Source organism: Castanea sativa, chromosome 10, assembly GCF_040712315.1.
Source record: "Castanea sativa cultivar Marrone di Chiusa Pesio chromosome 10, ASM4071231v1".
In the NCBI taxonomy this organism is placed as follows: Eukaryota; Viridiplantae; Streptophyta; class Magnoliopsida; order Fagales; family Fagaceae; genus Castanea; species Castanea sativa.
The window spans coordinates 27,054,047-27,060,046 of record NC_134022.1 but is presented as its reverse complement, the minus strand read 5'-3'; positions in this window follow the sequence as shown (position 1 = coordinate 27,060,046).

The window sequence follows — 6,000 nt, the reverse complement described above, 5'->3', positions numbered from 1 at the left end:
AGCCTAATCTACCCGATGCAGCTAAGCCCTCCAAGCTTTTTGCTTCAACAAGGTTAAACCTAATCGTGTCTTCTCTAACTTTCCGGATCCCGCAATAAGCCTATTGCATCAACCAAATGAATTGGTCATCTTTGAACTGCTTCCTAAGTACCAAATAACCTTCTCACTGATATGGGTATGGTGAGATAAGAATTTGACTAAAGATCCTCTCAAGGGTATGTCAATGTGAGGGTGAGAGTAGAGGAATTTGGAAAATCAAAAGTATAAGATTGTGGATGAATCAATCTTGTTGTTCTCTAGGGTTTATCTCTCAAAATTCTCTCTAGAAGTTTTCTACATTTCGTAGGTATAAGGGTATTTATAGTAGGATATATGAGGGAATGTGAAAAGTCAATTTTCTACAAAACAGAGGGTTTTGGCAATTCACTCGCGACTGGGACAAGTCGTGAGTTCTAGTCGCCAAATAACTGATTGGCCAGACTGTACTTTTTGTCCTATAGTGCTCCAGCTGTCATGACCCTTCAACTTCCTACATGCTTCACACGTGTGACATTTTTGGAGAGTCATTAGTCGTGAGTCACTCGCGAGTTCTAGTCACAAGAATGCTCTTGATTGCACACACACTTGAATTCTTCACACTCTCTCACACACAACCCTTACATGATTCTCACCTAAATACAGGGTATCTAATTGATAAATTATAAGCAAATTTGGCACGGAATAAAATCATCACATGGTTGAATAAATTCAACCTTACACAAGGAGTTGAAACTAGTTATCTAATTTATGGCATCATTTTCTTTTAGTTGCTTTAGTCTTTATCCTCTCCTTTACACACACACATACACAAGCTCTTACTGGAATGGATACTGAGAAATAGAGAGACATCGATAGTAATGACAGTTTTCCTCCATCCCAAGATACAACATTAATGTTTTTGAATCAATCCAAAGAGGCAACTTAAGGCCCCAAAATTTTAGATAAGGCTCTAGTGTTGTTGTCCTTGATCGTATGCTAGGCAAGTTGGCATCATTCCTACGATTCAATTTTTTAGTGTGAATACATAATAATGGAGCTACATGCATCATGTACCCCATAAGAAATCACCAAATTCAGGGAAGATTGAAAATTTTGGAAAAAAAAAAATGTAGAAAGATTTAAATCTTTCAAAATTCATCTTCCGTTGATGTAAATAATGTATATACCAGTTACAGTGTCTTTGAAAAAACCTTAAACATAGTCTCTTTCTCCCTCTCTCAACCTCCAATGAGCTTTTGTTCACTGGGTTGACATCATTAAAATACTAAAATTAGTAAAATTAACAATATCAAACAAAGCCAATCTCTTAGCTATTTGTATTGCAAAATTTCTCATCCATCTGTATCTAAACAATTTTGACAAAAGCAACTCTAGCAGTAGTGGCAGCTTTATTTGCAGCAATCTCTACAGTTTTTCTCGCAGCCTGCAATTTTATCACATAAAAAAATGTGACAGTGTGATTAGGAACAACACTTGACAATAAGGAACATGAAAATAGAATCAATAGGATATTAATGTCAATAAATACCTAACAGTGACCATTAGCAAAGTGATAGATGCCATATACAAGGATATCATTTGTCACAATCATTATATCTGATAATGAGTTATGGGCACCGAAACAAATGGTGAATGGAAGACCAATTAAATAGGATACAAATGGTGAATGGAAGACCAATTAAATAGGATAGTCATATATGTCTATGTCTGAAATGGATACCAAAATAACGCAAAGTATTATGTAATGGGTAGGTAGTCAAGGTGTCATTACAGAAAATCACTAAAACTGTATGATCAATATAAGGTACATGGACATTAACTACGTTAAATGGCCTTTAACATGGATCTGCATCTAGTATTTTGGACATATGTTATGCTATGATATTTGAACCAAGAGTCACTAATTTTCCAAGGTCAGTATCATATTAGAAATCTGTCCAAGTCTAAAATCCCTCCATACTACAAGTCGTGCCAACACAAAATCATGATCTCAAGATTAAAAATCTAGTTTTGTGAGAGTGTCAACACAAAAGTATTTACCATAAACCCAAATAACAAAATCCAACCTTAAAGTGTATGTACATCAGATCCAACTTCCCTTTGATTAGGCTCTACACAAAAACATTATGGTCTTCTATGAGAGTTTCCTCAACTTCAATCACATTCTCATAAAGATGTGCACAATCTATGTGACAATACCCAATTGACTGTCTTTTTACAGCTTCTCCACAGAGTTCTCCATTGCTCTTCCATGAGTCAAGTCCAATAGCTGGAATTCTAGTTCTTGTATTAATACAAAGTAACATCCTGGTATTCCACTAATTCCTTTTATTTCCTGGTATTCCACTAATTCCTTTTATTTCCTCAAACTTTTCAGATTGAATAAATGGCCAAAATAGATAGCTATATTGATCCAATTGCCCAAACCACAAAGGCCCAGTAATCAACTTCTAATTCCAACAAGTCAAACTATTTACATAGATGGTATATTAAATAATATAATCAAATACATCTCCAATCCAACATCTTAAGAATGGAAATTTGATATGAAAGGAGGAGTCTCCTTTCACCCACCCCGTACCCAATAGCTGCAAAAAAAATGAAGTATTCTACCATATCGAATAAAGCAGTCACGGGCAAACAGCACTAAAAATTTGAAATTAAAAAAAAAACCTGCAATCGCATATATTGCTCCAATAATCCAACAAAGAAATAGAGAACAATACCAGCAAAATTAGGGTTTTGTTATTTTAATCATTACCTTTAATAATAGTCAAATAGATTTTGATCTTTTTGAAAAACCTTCAGTGATGGGCAAATCGATGGTATATTGAAAGGAGATCGATGAACACAAGAACGAATCTGAGAAAAGTTGAACACGAGAGAGGAACACATTTGATTTTTGTTTTGTTTATTTGTTTTTATACCTGACCTGCTAAACCGGTAATTGGTACACACAAAATTAAATAAACGGTCAAGATTAAAACACTAAAATTTTAATGGTTATGATTTGGGTGGGTACCATATCCACTAAAAAAAGTGGGGGTACCCTAGAATGACCTTTTTTTTTTAAATGATGGTTTACATTTCTAGTAAATATTATTAGTTTTTATATAATTATAATTAGTTTAATTATCAAAACTAATTCTTAACTGTATTATATTAGGGTGTTATTAACAAGTTCCCCAAGGATATAGGTTAAAAATTAATGTTCAATTATGAGCTGTAATGTATACTTTTAAAAAATGATTAAGTTAATGGGCGCTCATAAGGTATTTGTTAATAAACAATTTTAGAAAGTTTCGATACTATTTTTATGAAAAATATAAAAAAAAACTATTAAAAATCAATTAATTTTTTTCCTTTTTCATAAAAAGTTTTTAAAAATATTTTTTAATCAATACTCTTAGGACATCTACTAACTTTTTTCTAAAATAAAATACACATGTTAATGATTCATTGGCTTATACACACAAAATCATTGTGCTTATGTGTGCTTTTTTGGATATATGTATATAGTGATTAGTTTGACTTTATTTTTTGAAAAGTGTATAAAAACATTATTTAATAAAGTATTAAATATATTTTAACCACTGCTTTTAGAAAATTCATTAATAAAATTAGTTTTTTTCTATAAAAAATTTCAAAAAATATTTTCTAAATCAATACCCTTAAAAAATTCGTTAATAAAATCCTATTATGTTTTACGTCATTCGTCATACTTTGGTAGGAGGATAAATCGGGAATCAGTTCTTTTCCTAATTTTGGGGTTATACAATTAAAGCTTTCCTCATTTGGGGGTTATCCAATTGAAGCATAGCAAGAGCCCTAGAGTGACTCTAGCATGCAAAAGTACATGGGTTATTTATTATGTAATGATGGCCAAGAATAATTGCTGCCATCATTTTTGTTTCAAATTTTTAAGAGAAATATTATATTCATAGCATTTTTATAATATATTCATAACATTTTCATAACACATTTTAAGTGACAGTTTATTACTAACTATTACAAGTGTGGAAAAAAAAAAGTAATTTTAGTAGTGAATTTAAATTAGAATTAATAACAACTTATTATCTAGAATGTGTTTTCAAAGTATTGTGAAAATGTTATGAACATAGTAGCACTTTTTAATTTTTAATGGACATAGCTTGGACCAAACCTTTCCAATTTTCAACACATTTATCATGCCATTCTGCTAGAGAAACTCTAGCTATTATTTTAACTGGATCAACACGATACTTAACATTACTTTTTATATCTTAAATTGATGGCCGCTTTGAAAATTCTTAGGTACTTCAAGAACATAGTGAAAATGTGTTTCATTTTCTCACATTCATAGTAGACCTCACCTTTAATTTAATGAGTGAACCCCATCATATATGTGAAAAGAGAGTACAATGTTCTTCGTACCCCAGTGGTACCTAAGAATTACTCATATATTGTTCTCAAAAGTTTTTCATTATTGTTTTTTTTTTTCTTTTAAAAAATGTCAAGAGCTTTTGACTTAGTAGTAAAATTTTATGACCTAGTATAATTTTACTATCCTCATGAGGAGAACTTAGGTTCAAATTCGCTCAATTCTCCATTATTTGTTGTAAGTAAGGGAAAAAAAAAATCTCTCTTAATTTTTTTTTATTATATACTATACACCAGGGGTGGAGCAAAGATGGCTATGAGCTAGAAAAATTATAATTGGAATAATATTTTTAATTTTATTGGGAAGCTAACAGTTTACTCTAATATTTTAATTTTATTTTATTATTCAAAGTTAACATTATTTTATCAAAACCAATTATTATAATAAATGAAATATCCAAATATTAAAAAATATAATAATTTAATAAAATAATTAAAATAAATAATAAAACTCTTTTAATTTTTTTTTTTGGAATTTGAAGTAATATTATTAAATTTCTAAGAAATTGGGAAATAAAATTTCATTTAAAATGAAATATGATAATAATTTTAATATAATCATAGCGCCACATGACATAAGGAGCAAAACTTGGAATATATATATAAAGAATAGGGTAAATAACAAATTACACCTCAAAGTTTGAGGGTGTTTGGATTTTACACCCTGAAGTTTCAGAATTTGGATTTTACCCCTTGAAGTTTGGGGATATTTGGATTTTACAATTTGATATTTCAGAATTTGGATTTTACCCTCTAAATTTTAGGGGTGCTTGGATTTTATTCTCTAAAATCCAAATTCTAAAATGTCAGGGTGTCAAATTTAAACACCCTCAAATGTTAGCGGGTAAAATTCAAATTTTGAAATTTCAGGGATGTAAATTACAATTTACCCTAAAGAAAATAAGAAGAGGACCTTCAAATAGCGCAACCATAATATTTATAAATGAAATGTATGTGTATGTGTATGTGTGTGAGATTTAAAGTAAATATTAAATTATTTTATAAAATTTTGAACATTTTATAATAAAATTTAATTAGAATAGTAATTTTAAAATTCTTAAAACTTTGACAATAGAATTTCACTTAATATAAATTATGTTAATATAATAATTTTGATACGGTCATAGCACCACATTAGAGAGAGAGAGAGAGAGAGAGAGAGAGAGAGATATATATATATATATATATATATATATATATATATATATATATATATATATATATATATATATATATATATATATATATATAAACTAAAAAAACGAGAAACAAAACTTTTTTTTTATAAGAATACCACAACTTTTATTAAGAAGAAGTGAAATCAATACATCCCGAGCCAATATAGACTCAAGCATTCTAGGGCTTTCCTCTATCTCAAGTAGAAATACACGTACAACCAAGGTTGTCAAAATCGGATCCTACGTAGGATTGTGAGAGGTAGGTGAGATCGTAGATTATAGGATCGGATTATAAATTGTAAGATCCTACATATTTTGAGGAAAAAACAAAAAATACACATTGGTATGTTAAATAATCACATAA